The sequence below is a fragment of the Triticum urartu genome, chromosome 2 (assembly GCF_003073215.2).
Source record: "Triticum urartu cultivar G1812 chromosome 2, Tu2.1, whole genome shotgun sequence".
NCBI classification, from domain to species: Eukaryota; Viridiplantae; Streptophyta; class Magnoliopsida; order Poales; family Poaceae; genus Triticum; species Triticum urartu.
The window spans coordinates 41,268,073-41,292,275 of NC_053023.1; positions in this window are offsets into that span (position 1 = coordinate 41,268,073).

Genomic DNA, 24,203 nt, shown 5'->3' on the forward strand with positions numbered 1-24,203 from the left:
ATCTTTCTTTTATTTGTAACAATATCTTTCATATACTTAGCATAAGGATTAATTTTAAGCATATTAGTTAAACACATACGCAAAAAGATAGGTCTAATCATTTCACCAAAGCGCTCAAAATCCTCGTCATCCATTTTCTTGGATTGTTTAGGAGGAAAGGCATGGGTTTCTGAACCCATGGTTCTCTTTCTTTACCGTGCTTCCTAGCAACGAAGTCTCTCTTATCATAACGTTGATTCTTTGATTGTGGGTTATCAAGATCAACACCGGGTTCAATCTCTACATCATTGTTATTGCGAGGTTGATTATCAACATGAACATCATCATTAACATTATCACTAGGTTCATGTTCATTACCAGATTGTGTTTCAGCATCAGAAATAGAAATATCATTGGGACTCTTAGGTGTGTCAACAACAGGTTCACTAGAAGCATGCAAAGTCCTATCATTTTTCTTTTTCTTCTTTTTAGAAGGACTAGGTGCATCAACATTAGTTCTCTAGGAATCTTGCTCAATTCTCTTAGGGTGGCCCTCAGGATACAAAGGTTCCTGAGTCATTTTACCCCCTCTAGTCACAACTCTAATAGCATTATCATTTTTCTTGTTTAATTCATTGAGCAAATCATTCTGAGCTTTAAGCACTTGTTCTACTTGAGTGTTAACCATAGAAGCATGTTTACTAATAATTTTAAGTTCACCTTTAACTCTAGACATAATCACTCAAGTGTTCAATCATATAAGCATTATGTTTCAATTGTCTACCAACATAAGCATTGACGTTTTCTTGTTTAACAATAAAATTATCAAACTCATCTAAGCATTGGCTAGCAGACTTATAACGAGGAATATCACCTTCATCAAATCTATAGAGATAATTTACCTTTACTACCCGTGTCAGGTTATCAAGACCATGCATTTCTTAAATAGGTAGTAAATTCTTAACATCTTCAGCTTTAATACCTTTTTCTTTCATATATTTGTTTGCCTCTTGCATATATTTAGGACTGAGAAATAGAATACCCCTTTTCTTCGGAGTTGGTTTAGGAGTTTGTTCAGGAAGTGTCCAGTCATTTTCATTACTCAACATATTATTCAATAGCAATTCAGCTTTATCAACAGTTCTTTCCCTGAAAACACAACCAGCACAACTATCCAGGGTCTCTGGAAGCATCGGTTAGTCCATTATAAAAGATATCAAGTATTTCATTTTTCTTGAGAGGACGATCAGGCAAAGAATTAAGTAATCGGATAAGCCTCCCCCAAGCTTGTGGGAGACTCTCTTCTTCAATTTCACAAAATTTATATTTCCCTTAAGGCAGCTTGTTTCTTATGATCATGGAAATATTTAGCAGAGAAGTAATAAATCATATCATGGGGACTACGTACACAACTAGGATCAAGAGAATTAAACCATATTTAGCATCACCCTTTAATGAGAACGGAAATAACTTAAGAATATAGTAATAGCAAGTTTTCTCATCATTAGTGAACAGGGTGGCTATATCGTTTAATTTAGTAAGATGTGCCACAACAGTTTCAGACTCAAAGCCATGAAAAGGATCAGATTCAACCAAAGTAATTAACTCAGGATCGACAGAGAAATCATAATCCTTATCAGAAATACAGATGGGTGAAGTAGCAAAAGCAGGGTCATATTTCATTCTAGCATTCAAAGATTTTTCTTTCAGCTTAGCTAACATTTTCTTAAGATCATATTTATCATTGCAAGCTAAAAAGTCTCTAGCAGTTTCTTCATCCATAACATAACCCTCAGGCACAACAGGCAATTCATATTTAGGGGGAGAATCTGCATCATCACTTTCATCAATATTATCAGTTTCAATAATTTTATTCTCTCTAACCCTAGCAAGTTGTTCATCAAGAAATTCCCCTAATGGCACAGTATTATCAAGCATAGAAGTAGTTTCATCATAAGCATCATGCATAGCAGAAGTGGCATCATCAATAACATGCGACATATCAGAATGAATAGCAGGAGTAGTTGTCGCAAGTTTACTCAAAACAGAAGGTGAATCAAGTGCAGAGCTAGGTGGCAGTTCCTTACCTCCCCTTGTAGTTGAGGGAAAAATCTTGGTTCTTTCATCTTTCAAGTTCCTCATAGTGATCAACAGATATAAATCCCAAGTGACTCAAAGAATAGAGCTATGCTCCCCGGCAACGGCGCCAGAAAATAGTCTTGATAACCCACAAGTATAGGGGATCGCAACAGTTTTCGAGGGTAGACTATTCAACCCAAATTTATTAATTCGACACAAGGGGAGCCAAAGAATACTCTCAAGTATTAATAGTTGAGTTGTCAATTCAACCGCACCTGAAAGACTTAATATATGCAGCAAAGTACTTAGTAGCAAAGTAATATGGAAGTAGCGGTAACGGTGGCAAAGGTAATAGTAGCAGTTTTGTAGTGATTGTAACAGTGGCAACGGAAAAGTAACTAAGCAAAGACCAATATGTGAAAAGCTCGTAGGCAATGGATCAGTGATGGATAATTATGTCGCATGTGATTCCTCATGCAACAGTTATAACATTGGGTGACATGGAACTAGCTCCAGTTCATCAATGTAATGTAGGCATGTATTCCGAATATAGTCATACGTGCTTATGGAAAAGAACTTGCATGACATCTTTTGTCCTACCCTCCCGTGGCAGCGGGGTCCTATCGGAAACTAAGGGATATTAAGGCCTCCTTTTAATAGAGTTCCAAAACAAAGCATCAACACTTAGGAATGCATGAACTCCTCAAACTACGGTCATCATCGGGAGTGGTCCCGATTATTGTCACTTCGGGGTTACCGGATCATAAAACATGGTAGGTGACTATTGACTTGCAAAATAGGATCAAGAACACACATATATTCATGGAAACATCATAGGTTCAGATATGAAATCATGGCACTCGGGCCCTAGTGACAAGCATTAAGCATAGCAAAGTCATAGCAACATCAATATTAGAACATAGTGGATACTAGGGATCAAACCCTAACAAAACTAACTCGATTACATGATAAATCTGATCCAACCCATCACCGTCCAGCAAGCCTACGATGGAATTACTCACGCACGGCGGTGAGCATCATGAAATTGGTGATGGAGGTACGTTGATGATGACGATGGCGACATGTTCCCCTCTCCGGAGCCCCAAACGGACTCCAGATCAGCCCTCTCGAGAGAGATTAGGGCTTGGCGGCGGCTCCGTATCGTAAAACATGATGAATCCTTCTCTGTGATTTTTTCTCCCCAAATGTGAATGTATAGAGTTGGAGTTGAGGTCAGTGGAGCCTCAGGGGGCCCACTAGACAGGGGGCGCACCCCAGGGGGGTGGGCGCGCCCACCACCCTCATGGACAGTGTGTGGATCCCCTGGTGTTGATTCTTTCGCTAGTATTTTTTATAAATTCCAAAAATATTCTCCGTGAAGTTTCAGGTCATTCCGAGATCTTTTATTTTTGCACAAAAATAACACCATGGCAATTATGCTGAAAACATCATTAGTTCGGGTTAGTTCCATTCAAATCATGCAAGCTGAGTCCAAAACAAGGTCAAAAGTGTTTGGAAAAGTAGATACAATGGAGACGTATCAGTATCATAGCAACTCTTTTGGCGCGATTGCGCGGCTTTGAGATTTTCAGGGATGACTTTACACACTTCTTTGGCTTCTGTGATCAAGTCGTTGCCAAGAAGATGGCGTTCACCAGTCTCAGACCAATTGAGAGGAGTACGACACTTTCTGCCATATAGAATTTCACATGGGACCTTGCCCGAACTAGCTTGGAAGTTGTTGTTGTAGGAGAACTCGGCATATGGAAGACAATCTTCCCACTTGATACCTAAAGAGATGACACAAGCCCTGAGCATGTATTCGAGGATTTGATTGACTCGCTCGACTTAGCCACTTGTTTAAGGATGGAAAGCCGTGCTGAAGCGAATGTTGGTGCCCATGGCCTTATGGAAGGAGTCCCAGAACTTGAAGGTGAAAATGCTTCCACGTTATGAAGATATCAATTGCGGAATACTGTGCAACGAGACAATTCTGGAGGTGTATAGCTCTGCCAACTAAGCTGCTGTGATAGATTCTTTGATTGGAAGTAAATGAGCCACTTTTGTCCGCTTGTCAATGACAATGAAAATAGCATCATTCCCACACTTGGACTTAGGAAATCCAGTGACGAAGTCCATTTCAATATGATCAAACTTCCATTCTGGAATAGCAAGAGGTTGGAGGAGACTAGCTGGTCGTTGGTGTTCTGCTTTCACCCTTCGGTAGACATCACATTCATTCTTGAATTGAGAAATTTCTCGCTTCATTCAAGTCCACCAATACAACTGCTTGAGGTCATGGTACATCTTTGAACTGCCTGGATGAATGGAATGGAGAGAATTGTGCGCTTCGTTCATTATGACCTTCCTTAGATCACCTTTAGAAACCACAATCCGATCCTTGAAGAATAAAGTGTCTTTGTCATCAATGTGATAGCACTTGTATTTGGATAAGCCCTTGGCAATACCATGTTTCACCTTCTTCACCATGGTGTCAAGGAGTTGTGCCTCGCAAATTTAGTCTTCCAAAGTTGGAGTGGCTTGAAGGTTGGCAAGAAAACCTTGAGGAACAATTTGGAGGTTGAGCTTGCGGGAAGCTTCACAAAGATCCGGTTGGTATGGCTTGAGAATTAAGGTGTTGCAATAAGCCTTCCTGCTCAAAGCATCTACAATCACATTGGCCTTGCCTGGAGTATATTCAATAGTTGGATTGTACTCTTGAATCATTTCGACCCAACGAGTTTGCATGAGGTTGAGGTTCGGTTGAGTGAAGATATACTTGAGGCTCTTGTGATTGGTGAAAATGTCCACTTGCCTTCCCAACAAGAGATGTCTCCATGTTATTAATGCGTGGACAACTTCCGCCAACTCAAGATCGTGAGCGGGGAAGTTCCTTTCGTTGGGCTTAAACTGTAACATCCCAATTTTATTAAATTTGGATGTTAATAGAATCATTCAATGCATATCATATTTCTGTGCATTTTAGAGTTTTTGAAATATTCAAATAATAGTTTTCCACTCGAGAAAAAGAAATGAGAGGGGATAAGATGACTTCCTCAAAATATAAAAAGAGTGGGAAATTTTATGTTGAATATTACTTTAAGTTTTGGAGTTGATTGGTATTTATTTTATTTGCAAAAAGTGCATTAATTGCATTAGAAAATTATTTTCAAAATGTTCTGTGCTTAAGTTAATGTTTATTATGCTCTAAATATTATGTAGTTATTTTAGAAATTAATTTGGAGTTTTTATTAATTCAATTGAATTAGTTATGGGCCACTTTAGTCTCCTGTTAAACACATACACACACACACGCGCAGCCTAGACCGAAACTAGGTTCGGCCCAGGAGCATCCAACCGGCCCAGCTGGCCATTTTGGCCCAAGGCCACCGCCCTAGCGCCCGCGCACCCGAAACCCTCTCGCACCGGTCGACCGCCCGTGCCCGCCCTCTCTCACCTCCTCTCGCTGCCGCTGCCAGGTGGGCCCCACCCGTCAGGCCGTCCTCAACCTCCCGCTCCGCACGGGATAAACACTCGTCGCCGCGCTCCCGCAACCGCCGGCCGCCTCCCTCGCGGATAACGCTTATCCGTCGACCCCGAGCCCTCTGACCTCGCCTATATAAAGGCCAGGACCCCCTCTCCCGTCCTCGCTGTCTCGCTTCTCCCCACGCCGCCCTTAGCCGGCGCTGTCGCCGTTTGCATCTCGTCGGAGCCGCGCCGCTCCGTCGTCCCTTCCGTCGCCAGTAAGCCACCATGGCCTCCACCTTCTTCGTCAAATGGCTTCCCTCGGCAAGGCGCACCCATTTGACAAATTTGTCTCGCCTAGATCCCGCCGGAGACGATGCCCCGATGATGCCCGACCTCGCCAGAGCCCACGGAGCTCCGCCGCCTTCGCCTCGCAAACCCCGACGCCCCTGAGGAGCCCCGATGCCACCATCCGGACGCCCAAGCCGCGCCGCACCTCCCCATCTTCTTCCCCAACGCTGAGGACCACCGTAGCCGCTGCCCCGCCACCTACCGCCGCCGCGCCGCCGTCTTCATCGTCGTCGGCCACCACCACCGCCCGCTATAAGCCATCGCCCACTCCCTCCCATTAGACCGATCATCGACGGCTTAGATTAGATCGGTTTAGTGGTTTTTTTAGTTGAACCGGTACGCGGTTAACCACGGTTTTTATTTTAAAGACTACCGGTCGGTTTCCTTTAGACCGTGCGGTTTGATTTAAACCGAGCGTCCGTTTTTATTTAGTTAGCCGCCGTCGCTGTTTTTCTTATTTAGCGGCCGTTCGCCATATAGCCTCCGCAGCGGACACTGCTCGGCCAACCACGAGCCGCCACACGCCAGGGAACTGTTGGTGATAACTTTTCTTCACTATTTAGTCCCTGTAATTAGCAGATTAGTCCCTGATCTTAGATTAGCCATAACTTTTAAACCGTAGATCCAAACTCGATGAAACCAGCGGCAAGTTCTTCATATTTTTTAGATCTATCCAGTAGTATAATTTTTGCAAACTTATTTCAGACTCAAATTTGAATTTATTCAGATTCGAATTCAAACTTCAAATGGCCATATCTCCCAAACCGTAGCTCCGATTAAGTTGATTCCTTTTGCATGCTGTCACCGTAGCAAAACCCTATCACCTGGACCTTTGTCACAATAATTTTCACACACTAGAATCTGCCCTTTAATATTTTTTACTAGTACGCAAAGTATGCAATATATTTCACATCACTCTTTGAACCATAGGCCTATGTTGTTTTGCTCTTAGAACATTGCTGTAGTAGCTTAGTGTGTTGAATGCTCATTTGGTTTATCCGAGACTTTTTTCTATGCATGTTCTTTTGGTTCTCTAGAATGTTTGCTTATATTTGTTTACCTTTCTTTGTGATAGATTGCCCGGAGTGCGAAGCAGAATATTACCAGTCTTCAGAATTCAACCAGCAGTACCAAGGCAAGTTGCATCTTGATCATGTTTCATTAACTATGTTTTTATTATGCACTTAGTTCTTTGCGGTAGGACTACATGGTAGGAAACTGGTGCCGCATGACTTTGCTTTTCACCCAGTAGTTCATTGAGGTAGGTCTGAACCATATAACTTTGTCACCATCGTTTTACATTATGTTGCTATGCTAAGTAGACGTGGATTGGGGAGTGATCATTGTAAAGTTTGAGTGACAATGTAGTAAATAGGACCTAAGTTAATTAATGAACTACCTGGGCGGAAACTTGTGGGAATGGTTGCGAAGTACAGTGGGGCACGCATGGGAAATCCATGGTGGTGCAGCACTAGTGGACCCTCCGCTCAGGCTCAAAGAGATCAATCGTATTCCCATGTCTAGAAGCTTACGTGTGTAGCCACAAGCCAATATGGGCTCTGGCTTAGTTGAGTAGTTAGTGTGACCCCTTCCGGGATGGGCTAGCAGATGTAGAATGATGTAGGTGTACCGGCCTATCCGTGGGTTAGGGGGGGAACATTTTTGAAAGGCTATGTCTCGATCTTCCGATCATGGAGGTGGTCGAGTCTTGTGGGGAAAAGTGCGCAACCTCTGCAGCGTTTCAACCTAATCGATTAGCCGTGTCCCCGGTTACGGACAACTTGCGCATCTAGTAGTGGAAATACCGGGAGATCTCCTCACCTTTAATTAAACAGTTGGGTTTTAAATGAAACTTGGGAATGGATGGAGTTGGGTTTGCCAACTCATCCCATACAAAATGTGTAGTATTAGAATAACATCTTTTCTAAAAGAGAAAAACTATCTTTATGCAAAAACTAAACTTAGAGCTTTCCACCAGCCAAATTGCATGTACAAGTAGGTTCATTACACTTATGATGTGACTTGCCAGTACATTCAATGTACTGACCCGTATGGCTGCAACTTATCACGTTGCAGATATATCCGATGAGGATTAAGGTGCGATAGGTCGATGTTCTACACTCAACCTTGCTCACGGAGTTGGTCTCATTTACTTCTTTGCTTCCGCAGTATTTGCTTATTGGCTCTATGCCCTATTTTGTAATAAATGTATTGCTCCTGGACTATCGATGTAATAAAGAGATGTGTGTTATTTTTGTTATTTCATCGAGTACTGTGTGTGCTAGCAAGGTTATCCAGGGACTAGCACAGTAAGCACAGAGACTTCGACTCTTACTGAGTCGGGTCGCTACAAGATGGTATCAGAGCACACGTTGACTGTAGGATGCGACCCCCTAGAAATGGAGAAAAGCCATAGGATAAAAACTATATTTTTCATTTTCCATATATATCCTTTGGTCTCGTATCTTCTCTGCTTCAATACTAATTTCTTCTCTTTTTCAAAATGTAGATGTCGTCCGCCCTTGTTGAGTTCGAGCAGCCCGATGAGACCATGCCCTTTGGAAGGCAGCTAGTGAAGATCACGAAGCACCTGAAGATTGGGCTTCCCACATTCACTGGAACCTTCACGGCCACCCTGCCCGAGGAGACACGTTGGAGGATCGATGCTCATATCCACGGACGCATCCTCGGAAATCGCACCAAGCCCATTGATTTCCATGTGGATACCGCAACATGGGGCTTGGGCAGTGGTATCGCTGCTCACATTGCTCTCGGACGCATTCGAGAGGTGTATGACGAAGACCTCAAGAGGACCTCCTTTGTGATGTACGGACGCCGCGACACAAATGGAGATGTGGTGCGTACCCTGGAGGACGAGACGATAGCATCCCATATCCAAGACATGGAGGAGCACATTCGCATGATGGAGCTGGAGCTGTCCGACAACATGGTCGTCATCAAGAACCTCATGACCCGCAAGGCCGAGCTAGAGGAGGAGCTCCAGGACGCTCGCATCGAGCACGAGGGAGAGCTCGACGCACTGCAGGAGAAGATCGACGACTTGAAGCTTGAGCTTGAGGAGGCCGAGGAGAAGCTGGATGAAGGGGAAAACATCCAGGAGGATCACTCGTATGGTGCCTATGTCAGCCAGGAGAGGGACCAAAATGATGAGCTCGGAGATGACGACATGGAGAGCGATGCAAGGACACCCGATGTCAACATGGTTGACTGGTCCTCATCTGATGAGATTAGATTTTATACCACCATGAGAGAGTTTAGAAATTCGATTTCGTTATCCGATTAGTTTTATTTCATTTGTAAGACCTTGTCAAATCTTGTGACACGTCTTACCTAAGGTTTGATTATTCGTGTGAACCTGTTTGTTTGAATTGAATTGGGATGATTTGATGTTTTATTGCTATCATGTGCATATGGGTAGTGTGATTTTACTCACTAGGCCTTGTTCTATTCTAACTCCTCATCCAGTCTGAAACCCATCAGATGCCCCCAAGACGTGACCCCAGATTCAACTTTCCGCCGGAGCTTACGCAATTGATCCAGCAATAGAATGCTCTTATGCAGATGCTCATTCAGAACCAGAACCAGAACAACGAGAACAACAACCCACCGCCGCCACCCCCGGTTGACAGTCTTACCCGTTTTTTGAGGCTGAACCCACTCGTGTTCTCTAGTAGCATGGAGCCGATCATCACAGATGACTGGCTCTGCAAGATAGGAAGGGAGCTAGCCACGACAGGATGCAATGATGCTGAGACGGTGAAGTTTTCTGCCCACCAGCTGGATGGACCGGCAGCTGCTTGGTGGGAGAACTACACCACCACATACCCCATGGATAATGTGACTAGGGCTCAGTTCCAGCGGACGTTCTGCATTGCTCATGTCTCAGCTGGAGCCATGAGTCTAAAGAAGGAGTTCCACAGCTTGCGCCAGGGAGGACACACGGTATCTCAGTATGTTGATGAGTTTAGTAAGTTGGCCCATTACGCCCCAGAGGACGTGGCCATTGATGCAGCCAAGCAGGAGAAGTTTCTGGAGGGACTGAACGATGAGTTGGGAGTTCAGTTGACTGTGGTAACATTTGCGGACTATCAGGAGCTGGTTGATAAGGCTACCATTCTTGAAGGCAAGCACCAGCAGATGGAGAATTGTAAGAGGAAGTACGGTCGTGGGAAGTATAACTCTGGAGTTCAACAGAAACCCTGCTACAGCCCATACTTAGAAAGTTCTGGATCAGGCACTAGCAAGTTTGGAGGGTATCACCATAACCATGGAGGCCACATTCATCATGGAGGAAATGGACACAACCACCATGGTCACAAGCAGGGCAATGGCAATGGAGGAAATGGCAATCAGCAGCATTTCAATTATTCGACACCGATGAAGAAGGACCTGAGTCACATCACCTGCTTCAAGTGCAAGAAGATAGGTCACTACTCCAATGAGTGCCCTGAGGCGCAGAATGGAAATGGAAATGGCAACGGGAACTCTGGAGGCAAGAAGCCCAATCCTTTCACTAAGGGGCCTGTGAATCATGTCAATGTGGAAGAGGTTTATGAGTAGCCTGACGCAGTGATTGGTAAGTTCTTGGTTAATTCATTTCCAGCACTCATTCTTTTTGACACTGGTGCATCACATTCATTCATATCAAGGGGATTTGTTGATAAACATAAGTTGCCTACCATAGCTCTTAAGTCACCCATTCTAGTGAGTTTCCAGGAGCCGAGTCTATGGCTAGTCAGGGATGTTTCCAACTTCCTTTGAACATAGGGGACATGTTTTTCCCATAGATATGATTATACTAGAATCACAAGGGTTGGATGTAATCCTAGGGATGGATTGGATCTCCATGTATGAGGGAAACATTGATTGTGCTAGTAGATCGATTTTTATCACCACCCCAGAGAAGAAGAGGATCAAGTACGTATCCAGGCTTAAGCCTAAGAGGACATGGGTGAACTCTCTTACGGGAGTGGTCCGGGAAGAAGTACAAGTGGTGAAGGATTATCTCGATGTATTTCCGGATGAGTTACCGGGTATGCCGCCAGATTGGGAGATTGAGTTTTTGATTGAGTTGCTGCCAGGCATAGGGCCTATCTCCAAGAGGCCGTATCGAATGTCTGCTAATGATTTGGAGGAAGTCAAGAAACAGATTAAGGAGTTGCTAGAGAAAGGGTATATCCGCCCGAGTTCATCACCTTGGGGAGTCCCAGTACTTTTAGTGGAGAAGAAGGATGGAACCTTGAGAATGTGTGTGGATTACCGCTCTTTGAATGAGGTGACCATCAAGAACAAGTATCCCCTACCTATGATCAATGACTTGTTTGACGAGCTAGAAGGAGCTAGTATTTTCTCCAAGATTGATCTTCGATCGGGTTATCACCAATTGAAGATCCATGAGAAGGATATACCTAAGACAACTTTTACCACAAGGTATGGGATTTATGAGTATATAGTCATGTCCTTTGGTTTGACTAATGCCCCTGCCTATTTTATGAACAAGATGAACAAAGTATTCATGGAGTTCTTGGATAAGTTTGTTGTGGTATTCATTGACGACATATTGGTTTACTCCAAGAATGAGGAGGAACACGCTGAACATCTGCGCTTAGTTTTGGAGAAGCTCAGAGAGCATCAAATTTATGCCAAGTTCAGCAAGTGTGAGTTTTGGCTCAAGGAAGTCGGATTTCTTGGACATGTAGTGTCAGGTGAAGGGATTGTAGTGGACCCTACCAAGGTAGAGTCAGTCACAGAATGGAATGCACCCACCATAGTTGGCGAGATTCGTAGTTTTCTTGGACTTGTAGGATATTACCGGAGATTTATTGAAAATTTCTCCAAGATTGCCAGGCCCATGACAGCATTGTTGAAAAAGGACACCAAGTTTGTTTGGACTGAAGAGTGTGAAGCCAGCTTTCAAGAGTTAAAGAAGCGTTTGGTTATAGCCCTAGTGTTAATCCTGCCTGACGTACACAAGGACTTTCAGGTGTATTGTGATGCTTCATGTCAGGGACTTGGAGGTGTTCTTATGCAAGAGGGGAAGGTTGTAGCTTATGCTTCATGACAACTTCGACCTCATGAGTTGAACTATGCCACACATGATTTGGAGTTGGTAGCTGTAGTGCATGCACTCAAGACATGGAGACACTATCTTATTGGGAATCGTTGTGATGTTTACACGGATCACAAGAGTTTGAAGTATATCTTCACGCAGAAGGAGTTGAATCTCAGGCAAAGGAGATGGTTGGAACTTATAAAGGATTATGACATGAGTCTGCATTATCATCCAGGAAAAGCCAATGTTGTGGAAGATGCTTTGAGCCGTAAGAGTTATGTTAATACCCTTACAGCAGGAGGTTTACCTCAGGAGTTATGTGATGAGCTTAGAGACCTTCAGTTGGAAATAGTTCCAAGAGGTTATGTTGCCGCACTCGAGGTGCAGTCCACCTTGTTGGGAAGAATCAGAGAAGCCCAGAAGTTGGACCAAGGTATTGCTGAGATCAAAGAAATGATGAGCAAAGGGAAAGCAGAAGGATTCTGTGAGTATGAACATGGAACCATATGGTTTGAGCAACGGATTTGTCTACCCAATGACACGGAGATCAGGAAGTTGATTCTTCAGGAGGCTCACGACTCACCATATTCGATACACCCAGGAAATACCAAGATGTATTTGGACTTGAAGGGAAGTTTTTGGTGGGCCGGTATGAAGCGAGAATTTGCCGAGTATGTGGCAATATGTGATGTATGTCAGAGAGTAAAGGCAGAACATCAGAAACCAGCAGGATTACTTCAGCCATTGCCGATACCTGATTGGAAATGGTATAAACTTGGTATGGACTTTATCACGGGGTTACCCAGGACCCGTTCAGGTTATGATTCCATTTGGCTGATAGTTGATCGTTTGACCAACGTTGCTCACTTCATTCCAGTGAAGACCACCTATACAAGTGCTAAGCTCGCAAATATATATATGACCAGGATCGTATGTCTGCATGGAGTTCCAAGGAGCATCGTATCAAATAGAGGAACACAGTTTACCTCCAAGTTTTGGAAACAGTTACACGAAACTTTGGGTACCAGGCTAGAGTTTAGTACAGCCTTCCACCCACAGACTGATGGGCAGACAGAGAGAGTCAATCAGATTCTAGAGGACATGCTAAGAGCTTGTGCGCTAGACTATGGGTCTAGATGGGATGATAACTTACCCTATGCAGAGTTCTCGTACAACAACAGCTACCAAGCCAGTTTGCAGATGGCCCCTTTTGAGGCATTGTATGGAAGGAAAATGCAGGACACCTTTGATGTGGGATGGAGTTGGAGATCGCAAATTCTTTGGACCTGATTTGATCAGGGATTCTGAGGAGAATGTCAAGTTGATTCGTGACAGACTTAAGATAGCCCAGTCAAGGCACAAAAGTTATGCCGATGCTAAAGGCAAGGAAGTGATCTATGAAGTGGGAGATAGAGCATATCTTCGAGTGTCTCCACTTCGAGGTATTAAGAGATTTGGAGTCAAAGGAAAGTTAGCACCACGATTTGTGGGACCATACAAAGTTCTGGAACGTAGAGGAGAGGTTGCATACCAGTTGGAATTACCAGAGGCTTTGTCGGGAGTTCATGATGTGTTTCATGTTTCCCAGCTGAAGAAGTGTCATGCAGAGATGGCGGACATTCCTTTGAGAGATACAGTGCCACTTGAGGCAATTCAGTTGGAGAATGATCTGACTTATGAGGAGAAACCTATTAAGATTCTTGAGACTGCAGAGAGAATCACTCGTACCAAGATCATCAAGTTTTGCAAGGTTCAGTGGAGTCATCACACCGAGGAGGAAGCTAATTCGGAATGAGAGGAAGATCTTACACAGGACCACCCACACCTTTTTGCTGGCCAACCCGAATCTCGAGGACGAGATTCATCTGAAGGGGGGTAGGTTTGTAACATCCCAATTTTATTAAATTGGGATGTTCATAGAATCATTCAATGCATATCATATTTCTGTGCATTTTGGAGTTTTTGAAACATTCAAATAATAGTTTTCCACTCGAGAAAAACAAATGAGAGGGGATAAGATGACTTCCTCAAAATATAAAAAGAGTGGTAAATTTTATTTTGAATATTACTTTAAGTTTTGGAGTTGATTGGTATTTATTTTATTTGCAAAAAGTGCATTAATTGCGTTAGGAAATTATTTTCAAAATGTTCCGTGCTTAAGTTAATGTTCATTAGGCTCTAAATATTATGTAGTTATTTTAGAAATTAATTTGGTGTTTTTATTAATTCAATTGAATTAGTTATGGGCCACTTTAGTCTCCTGTTAAACACACACACACACACACACACACAGCGTGGACCGAAACTGGGTTCGGCCCAGGAGCGCCCGACCGGCCCAGCTGGCCATTTTGGCCCAAGGCCAGCGCCCCAGCGCCCGCGCGCCCGAAACCCTCTCGCACCGGTCGACCGCCCGCGCCCGCCCTCTCTCACCTCCTCTCGCTGCCGCTGCGAGGCGGGCCCCACCCGTTAGGCCGTCCTCAACCTCCCGCACCATGCGGGATAAACACTCGCCGCCGCGCTCCCACAACCGCCGGCCGCCTCCCTTGCGGATAACGCTTATCCGTCGACCCCGAGCCCTCTGACCTCGCCTATATAAAGGCCAGGACCCCCTCTTCCGTCCTCGCCGTCTTGCTTCTCCCCACGCCGCCCATAGCCGCCGCTGTCGCCGTTTGCATCTCCCCGGAGCTGCGCCAGTCCGTCGTCCCTTCCGTCGCCAGTAAGCCACCATGGCCTCCACCTTCTTCGTCAAATGGCTTCCTAATACGTCCATTTTGCATCATGCTTTTATATCGATATTTATTGCATTATGGACTATTATTTCACTTTATGTCACAATACTTATGACTATTCTCTCTTATTTTACAAGGTTTACATAAGGAGGGAGAATGCCGACAGCTGGAATTCTGGTCTGGAAAAGGAGCAAATATTAGAGACCTATTTTGCGCAACTCCAAAAGTCCTGAAACTCCACGGGACGTCTTAAAAGAAATAAAGAAAAATCCACGCAAAAGATGAAGGCCAGGGGGCCCACACCCTGCTCACGAGGGTGGGGGCTCCCCCCCCTAGGGCGTGCCCCTCTACCTCGTGGGCCCCCTGGTGGCTCTCCGACGCCCATCTTCTCCTATATGAGGTCTTTCGATGAGAAAAAAATAGAGACGAACTTTTCAGGACGAGACTCCGCCGCCACGAGGCGGAACCTTGGCGGATCCAATCTTGAGCTCCGGCAGAGCTGTTCTGCCGTGGAAACTTCCCTCCGGGAGGGGGAAATCATCTCCATCGTCATCACCAACGCTCCTCTCATCGGGAGAGGGAAATCTCCATCAACATCTTCACCAGCACCATCTCATCTCCAAACCCTAGTTCATCTCTTGTATCCAATTCTTGTCTCAAAGTCCGGGATTGGTGCTAGTAGGTTGCTAGTAGTGTTGATTACTCCTTGTAGTTGATGCTAGTTGGTTTATTTGGTGGAAGATCATATGTTCAGATCCTATATGCATATTATTACCCCTCTGATTATGAACATGAATATGCTTTGTGAGTAATTACGTTCATTCCCGAGGACAAGGGAGAAGTCTTGCTATGAGTAGTCATGTGAATTTGGTATTCGTTTGATATTTTGATAAGATGTATGTTGTCTAGCCTCTAGTGGTGTTATGTGAACGTCAACTACATAACACTTCACCATTATTTGGGCCTAGAGGAAGGCATTGGGAAATAATAAGTAGATGATGGGTTGCTAGAGTGACAGAAGGTTAAACCCTAGTTTATGCGTTGCTTCGTAAGGGGCTGATTTGGATCCACATGTTTCATGCTATGGTTAGGTTTACCTTAATACTTTTGTTATTGTTGCGGATGCTTGCAATAGAGGTTAATCATAAGTGGGATGCTTGTTCAAGTAAGAACAACACCCAAGCACCGGTCCACCCACATATCAAATTATCAAAGTATCGAATGCGAATCATATGAACGTGATGAAAACTAGCTTGACGATATTCCCATGTGTCCTCGGGAGTGCTTTTCCTATTATAAGAGTTTGTTCTGGCTTGTCCTTTCCTACAAAAGGATTGGGCCATCTTGCTGCACTTTATTTACTTTTGTTAGTTGTTGCTTGTTACTATTTATCGCATCACAAAACTATCTGTTACCACTTATTTCAGTACTTGCAGAGAATTCCTTGCTGAAAACCGCTTATCATTTCCTTCTGCTCCTCGTTGGGTTCGACACTCTTACTTATTGAAAGGACTACGATAGAACCCCTATACTTGTGGGTTATCAAGACTCTTTTCTGGCGCCGTTGCCGGGGAGTGTAGCGCCTTTGGTAGGTGGAATTTGGTAAGGAAAAATTTATATAGTGTGCTGAAATTTACTGTCACTTGTTACTATGGAAAGTAATTCTCTGAGGGGCTCGTTCAGGGTATCTTAACCCCGACCAGTAGAGGAAAGAGTTGCTCCTCAACCTACTGAACCTATTGAAAATGAAATTCCTTATGAGTATCCTTCGGGTATGATAGAAAAACTGCTAGCTAATCCTTTTATAGGAGATGGAACAAAGCATCCTGATGAGCACTTAATATATGTGGATGAAGTTTGTGGATTATTTAAGCTTGCAGGTATACCTGATGATGTTGCTAAGAAGAAGGTATTCCCTTTATCTTTGAAGGGAGACGCATTGATATGGTATAGGCTATGTGATGATATGAGATCGTGGGACTATAAAAGATTGAAGATGGAATTTCATCAAAAGTATTACCCTATGCATCTTGTTCATCGTGATCGCAATTATATATATAATTTCTGGCCTCGCGAAGGAGAAAGCATCGCTCAAGCTTGGGGGAGGCTTAAATCAATGTTATATTTAGTCCCCAATCATGAGCTCTCAAGAGAAATAATTATGCAAAGTTTTTATGCTCGGCTTTCTGAAAACAATCGCACCATGCTCGATACTTCTTGTGCTGGATCTTTTATGATGAAGACTATTGAATTCAGATGGAATTTATTGGATAGAATTAAATGCAACTCTGAAGATTGGGACCTCGACGAAGGTAAAGAGTCAGGTATGACACCTAAGTTTGATTGTGTTAAATCATTTATGGATACCGATATTTTTCGTAAGTTTAGCACTAAATATGGACTTGACTCTGAGATAGTAGCTTCTTTCTGTGAATCTTTTGCTACTTATGTTGATCTCCCTAAGGAGAAGTGGTTTAAATATCATCCTCCCATAGAAGTAAAAGTAGCTGCACCTATTAAAGTTGAAGAAAAGACTGTCACTTATAATGATCCTATTGTTCCTACTTCTTATATTGAGAAACCACCTTTCCCTGTTAGAATAAAGGATCATGCTAAAGCTTCAACTGTTGTTCGTAAAAGCAATATTAGAACTTATACACCTCCTAAGCAAGTTAAAGTAGAACCTAATATTGCTATTGTTAAAGATCTCTTGTCTGATAATATTGATGGGCATGTTATTCAGTTCGAAGGTGAAACTGCTAGAATTGCTAAAACTTGTGATAAGGATAAACATAGACCCGTGGTAGGCGTGCCTGTTATTTTTGTTAAAATAGGAGATCATTGTTATCATGGCTTATGTGATCTGGGTGCTAGTGCTAGTGTTATACCTCATGACTTATACAAAGAAATTAAGAATGAAATTGCTCCTGTTGAGTTAGAAGATATTGATGTTACTATTAAACTTGCCAATAGAGATACTATTTCACCAATTGGAATTGTTAGAGATGTTGAAGTCTTGTGTGGGAAAACTAAATATCCTGCTGATTTTCTTGTTCTTACTTCCCCACAAGATAGCTTTTGTCCCATTATATTTGGTAGACCCTTCTTCAATACTGTCAATGCTACCATAGATTGCACTAAGAATGTTGTTGCTGTTGGCTTGGATGATATGGTTCATGAGTTTAATTTCTCTAAATTTAGTAAACAACATCGCGAGGGAGAATTACCTAGTAAGGATGAAATTATTGGTCTTGCTTCTATTGCCGTACCTCCCAGTGATCCTTTAGAACACTATTTGCTAGACCATGAAAATGATATGTTCATGAATGAAAGAAGGGAAATAGATGAAGTATTCTTTAAATAGGAACCTATTCCGCATCACAACTTGCATGTTGAAATTTTAGGGGATCCACCTCCACCCAAGGGTGATCCCATGTTTGAGCTCAAACCTTTGCCTGATAATCTTAAATATGCTTATCTTGATGAAAAGAAGATATATCCTGTTATTATTAGTGCTAACCTTTTAGAGCATGAAGAAGAAAGATTATTGAAAACTCTAAAGAAACATCGTGCTGCTATTGGATATACTCTTGATGATCTTAAGGGCATTAGTCCCATTCTATGTCAACATAAAATAAATTTGGAAGCAGATGCCAAACAAGTTCGTGATCCTCAACGACGTCTGAATCCTAAAATGAAAGAAGTGGTAAGAAAATAAATACTAAAGCTTTTGGAGGCGGGTATAATCTATCCCGTTGCTGATAGTGAGTGGGTAAGTCCTGTCCATTGTGTCCCTAAGAAGGGAGGTATTACTGTTGTTCCTAATGATAAAGATGAATTGATTCCACAAAGAATTATCACATGTTATAGGATGGTAATTGATTTCCGCAAATTAAATAAAGCTACTAAGAATGATCATTACCCCTTACCTTTTATTGATCAAATGCTAGAAAGATTATGCAAACATACACACTATTGCTTTCTAGATGGTTATTCTGGTTTCTCTCAAATACCTGTGTCAGCTAGAGAGCAATCAAAGACTACTTTTACATGCCCTTTTGGTAATTTTGCTTATAGACGTATGCCTTTTGGTTTATGTAATGCACCTGCTACCTTTCAAAGATGCATGATGGCTATATTCTCTGACTTTTGCGAAAAGATTTGTGAGGTTTTCATGGACGACTTTTCCGTCTATGGTTCCTCTTTTGATGATTGCTTGAGCAATCTTGATCGAGTTTTGCAGAGATGTGAAGAAACCAATCTTGTCTTGAATTGGGAAAAGTGCCACTTTATGGTTAATGAAGGTATTGTCTTGGGGCACAAAGTTTCTGAAAGAGGTATTGAAGTTGATAAAGCCAAGGTTGATGTTATTGAAAAGATGCCATGTCCCAAGGACATCAAAGGTATAAGAAGTTTCCTTGGTCACGCCGGATTTTATAGGAGGTTCATTAAGGACTTCTCAAAAATTTCTCGGCCTCTGACTAATTTATTGCAAGATATACCATTTGTCTTTGATGATGATTGTGTAGAAGCATTTGAAATACTTACGAAAGCATTAGTCTCTGCACCTGTTGTTCAGCCACCTGATTGGAACCTACCCTTTGAAATAATGTGTGATGCTAGTGATTATGCTGTAGGTGCTGTTCTAGGGCAAAGAGTTGATAAGAAATTAAATGTTACTCATTATGCTAGTAAGACTCTGGACAATGCTCAAAGAAATTATGCTACTACTGAAAAAGAGCTTTTAGCAGTTGTATTTGCTTGTGATAAGTTCAGATCTTATATTATTGATTCTAAAGTAACTATTGAAACAGATCATGCTGCTATTAAATATCTTATGGAAAAGAAAGATGCTAAACCTAGACTTATTAGATGGGTTCTCTTGCTACAAGAATTTGATTTGCATATTGTTGGTAGAAAGGGAGCTGAGAACCCCGTTGCAGACAACCTGTCTAGGTTAGAAAATATTCTTGATGACCCACTACCTATTAATGACAACTTTCCTGATGAACAATTAAATGTTATAAGTACTTCTCGTAGTACTCCATGGTATGCTGATTATGCTAATTATATTGTTGCTAAATTTATACCACCTAGCTTCACATACCAACAAAAGAAAACATTCTTCTATGATTTGAGACATTACTTTTGGGATGACCCACATCTTTATAAAGAAGGAGTAGATGGTGTTATTAGACGTTGTGTACCTGAGCATGAATAGGAACAGATCCTACGCAAGTGTCATTCCGAGTCTTATGGAGGACACCACGCTGGAGATAGAACTGCACATAAGGTATTGCAATCTGGTTTTTATTGGCCTACTCTCTTCAAGGATGCTCGTAAGTTTGTCTTGTCTTGTGATGAATGTCAAAGAATTGGCAATATTAGTAGACGTCAAGAAATGCCTATGAATTATTCACTTGTTATTGAACCGTTTGATGTTTGGGGTTTTGATTATATGGGACCTTTTCCTGCCTCTAATGGATACACACATATTCTAGTTGCTATTGATTACGTTACTAAGTGGGTAGAAGCTATTCCAACTAGTAGTGCTGATCATAACACTTCTATTAAAATGCTTAAAGAAGTTATTTTCCCGAGGTTTGGAGTCCCTAGATATTTAATGACTGATGGTGGTTCACACTTCCTTCATGGTGCTTTCCGTAAAATGCATGCTAAATATGATGTTAATCATAGAATTGCATCTCCTTATCACCCATAGTCTAGTGGTCAAGTAGAGTTGAGCAATAGAGAGCTCAAATTAATTTTGCAATAGACTGTTAATAGGTCTAGAAAGAATTGGTCCAAGAAACTTGATGATGCATTATGGGCTTATAGAACTGCATATAAAAATCCTATGGGTATGTCTCCGTATAAAATGGTCTATGGAAAAGCATGTCACTTACCTCTCGAACTAGAACATAAGGCATATTGGGCTATTAAAGAGCTTAACTATGATTTTAAACTTGCTGGTGAGAAGAGGTTATTTGATATTAGCTCACTTGATGAATGGAGAACCCAAGCTTATGAAAATGCCAAGTTGTTTAAAGAAAAAGTTAAAAGATGGCATGACAAAAGGATACAAAAGCGTGAGTTTAATATAGGTGATTATGTATTGCTATACAACTCTCGTTTAAGATTTTTTGCAGGAAAACTTGTCTCTAAATGGGAAGGCCCCTATGTTATCGAAGAGGTCTATCGTTCCGGTGCCATAAAAATCAACAACTTTGAGGGCACAAATCCGAAGGTGGTAAACGGTCAAAGAATCAAACATTATATCTAAAGTAATCCCATAAATGTTGAAACCAATATTATTGAAACCGTAACCCTGGAGGAATACATAAGAGACACTTTCCGGAATGGTTTAGACTCCGAAAAGGAATAGGTATGTGGTACGGTAAGTAAACCGACTCCACAACAATTTTTAAGGCAATATCTCTCCATTTTGGAATATTTTGAAAAATAGAAAAATAAGTAGCAGTCCAGGAAGGACACGAGGGCCCCACAAGGGTGGTGGGCGCGCCCTACCCCCCTGGGCGCGCCCCCCTACCTCGTGAGCACCTCGTGTGCCTTCCGGACTCCGTTTTCTTTCACGATACGTATTTTGGTCGGTAAAAATTCATTATATATTCTCCCGATGGTTTTGACTCCCGTATCACGCAAAAATCTCCTGTCTTTGTTTCGATCTGTTTTTCTGACAGATCTAGATTATCATGACGTCCCCAAATGCTTCCAAGGACAATTTCTTCGAGAAGGTCATCAACCCTTACCTCGTGGAGGTGCTGCGACACCCTCAGACCATTGAGATGCGTGATGGGTTGTTGCACATCCGTGATGTTGAGGGACCAAAGGGAACCGGAAGCGTGGAGACGAGGCTCGAAGCAATAGAGCAACAAATTTTCAAGTGCAAGGGGATGGTGGAGCGTGGAATCAATGCTAGCCACACGATGCTCGCGGAGTTCACTAACAACTACAAGCCGGATGCCAAGAACACCGAGGAGGCCATCTTGAAGCTATATGAGAAGATCGAGCACCTCCAAGCCCAAATCTATGACCTGCAAAACCAAAACTGTGAGTATGAATATAGATTCAAAAGAATGAGTTTGGCTGCAGATTCGAGGATTCCGGAGACTCGATCATCCTTCTATGATGGTGAACCTATGCCTTGGAAGATGGATGACAAGCCCGCATCATCAACAACACCTCCACCTTCTTCACCGACAAAGGAGATATACTCACATGGGTATGGGCACCCCCCTTGGCAACTGCCAAGCTTGGGGGAGGTGCCCCGATATCGTATCACAATCACAACTCCTATCTTTACCATTTTTCTTAGTTTGATCCTATTAGTAGTATCTTGATGTAGTAGAATAAAGTTTATGGCATGATATAGTTCTGAGTTTTGCTTTATGATCTCTCTATGTAATCGAGTCCATGAGCTATATATAATAAAGATTAGTGTTGAGTCAAGGGCTTGATTATTTTGCCATGATCTTGGGTGAATAAAAGAAAAGAGAAAAAGAATAAAAAGAAACAAAAAGTTCATATTGATCTTATTGAGAGTAATGACTTCACATAGAAAGAGTATGATGATTAAAAGTTGTTGGGAGTTGGCAGACATAGCTTTGGTCATTGTTGCAATTAATAGGAAATAATAAGGAAAGAGATGTTTTGACATATAGATATATTATCATTGACATCTTTTATGATTGGGAGCACTCATTAAAATATGACATGCTAAAGAGTTGATGTTGGACAAGGAAGACAACGTAATGAGTTATGTCTTTCTTATATCTGAGATAAAGTATGTTGTCATGGATCCTCTAACTTGTTGAGCTCGCCTTTCCCCCTCATGCTAGCCAAATTCTCAGCACCAAGTATAAATACTACTTGTGCTTCCAAATACCCTTAAACCAGTTTTGCCATGAGAGTCCACCATATCTACCTATGGATTGAGTAAGATCCTTCAAGTAAGTTGTCATAAGTGCAAAGCAATAAAAATTGCTCTAAATATGTATGATTGATTGGTGTGGGAGAAATAAGCTTTATACGATCTTGTGATGTGGAAGTAATAAAAGCGACGGACTGCATAATAAAGGTTCATATCACAAGGGGCAATATAAAGTGACGTTCTTTCGCATTGAGATTTTATATATCCAACCATAAAAGTGCATGGCAACCTCTGCTTCCCTCTATGAAGGGCCTATCCTTTATTATTATCTTCTATCTTATGCAAGAGTCATGGTGATCTTCACCTTTTCTTTTTCATTTTATCCTTTGGCAAGCTCAGCATGTTGAAAAGAACATGATATATATATCTAATTGGATGTAGGGGAGCATGAACCATTATTTTTGACATCACCCTTGAGGTAAAAGGTTGTGGGGCAAAACTATAAGCCCCTATCATTCTTGGTGTCCGATTAAAACTCCATAACCACAAGTATCATGTGAGATAAATTGCAATTGCTTCAATGACTGAGATTATAGTTTGTCGGAGCCCAATAAGGTTTATGATTTATACTTTTGCATTGTGGATAGATCATCACTTGAACATAAGTAATCATATGACAAAATCTATATATATGTTGCTGGTATGAGAATAATCATGATGCTTTCATGTACGTATTTTATTTTTATCGACGCCTCTACCTCTAAACATGAGGACATATTTATTGTTATCGGCTTTTCGCTTGAGGACAAGCGAGGTCTAAGCTTGGGGGAGTTGATACGTCCATTTTGCATCATGCTTTATATCGATATTTATTGCATTATGGACTATTATTTCACTTTATGTCACAATACTTATGGCTATTCTCTCTTATTTTACAAGGTTTATATAAGGAGGGAGAATGCCGGCAGCTGGAATTCTGGTCTGGAAAAGGAGCAAATATTAGAGACCTATTCTGCGCAACTCCAAAAGTCCTGAAACTCCACGGAATGTCTTAAAAGAAATAAAGAAAAATCCACGCAAAAGATGAAGGCCAGGGGGCCCACACCCTGCTCACGAGGGTGGGGGGCGCCCCCCCTAGGGTGCGCCCCTACCTTGTGAGCCCCCTGGTGGCTCTCCGACGCCCATCTTCTCCTATATGAGGTCTTTCGATGAGAAAAAAATAGAGAGGAACTTTTCGGGACGAGACTCCGCCGCCACGAGGCGGAATCTTGGCGGATCCAATCTAGAGCTCCGGCAGAGCTGTTCTGCCGGGGAAACTTCCCTCTGGGAGGGGGAAATCATCACCATCGTCATCACCAACACTCCTCTCATCGGGAGAGGGCAATCTCCATCAACATCTTCACCAGCACCATCTCATCTCCAAACCCTAGTTCATCTCTCGTATCCAATTCTTGTCTCAAATTCCGGGATTGGTGCTAGTAGGTTGCTAGTAGTGTTGATCACTCCTTGTAGTTGATGCTAGTTGGTTTATTTGGTGGAAGATCATATGTTCAGATCCTATATGCATATTATTACCGTTCTGATTGTGAACATGAATATGCTTTGTGAGTAATTACGTTCGTTCCTGAGGACAAGG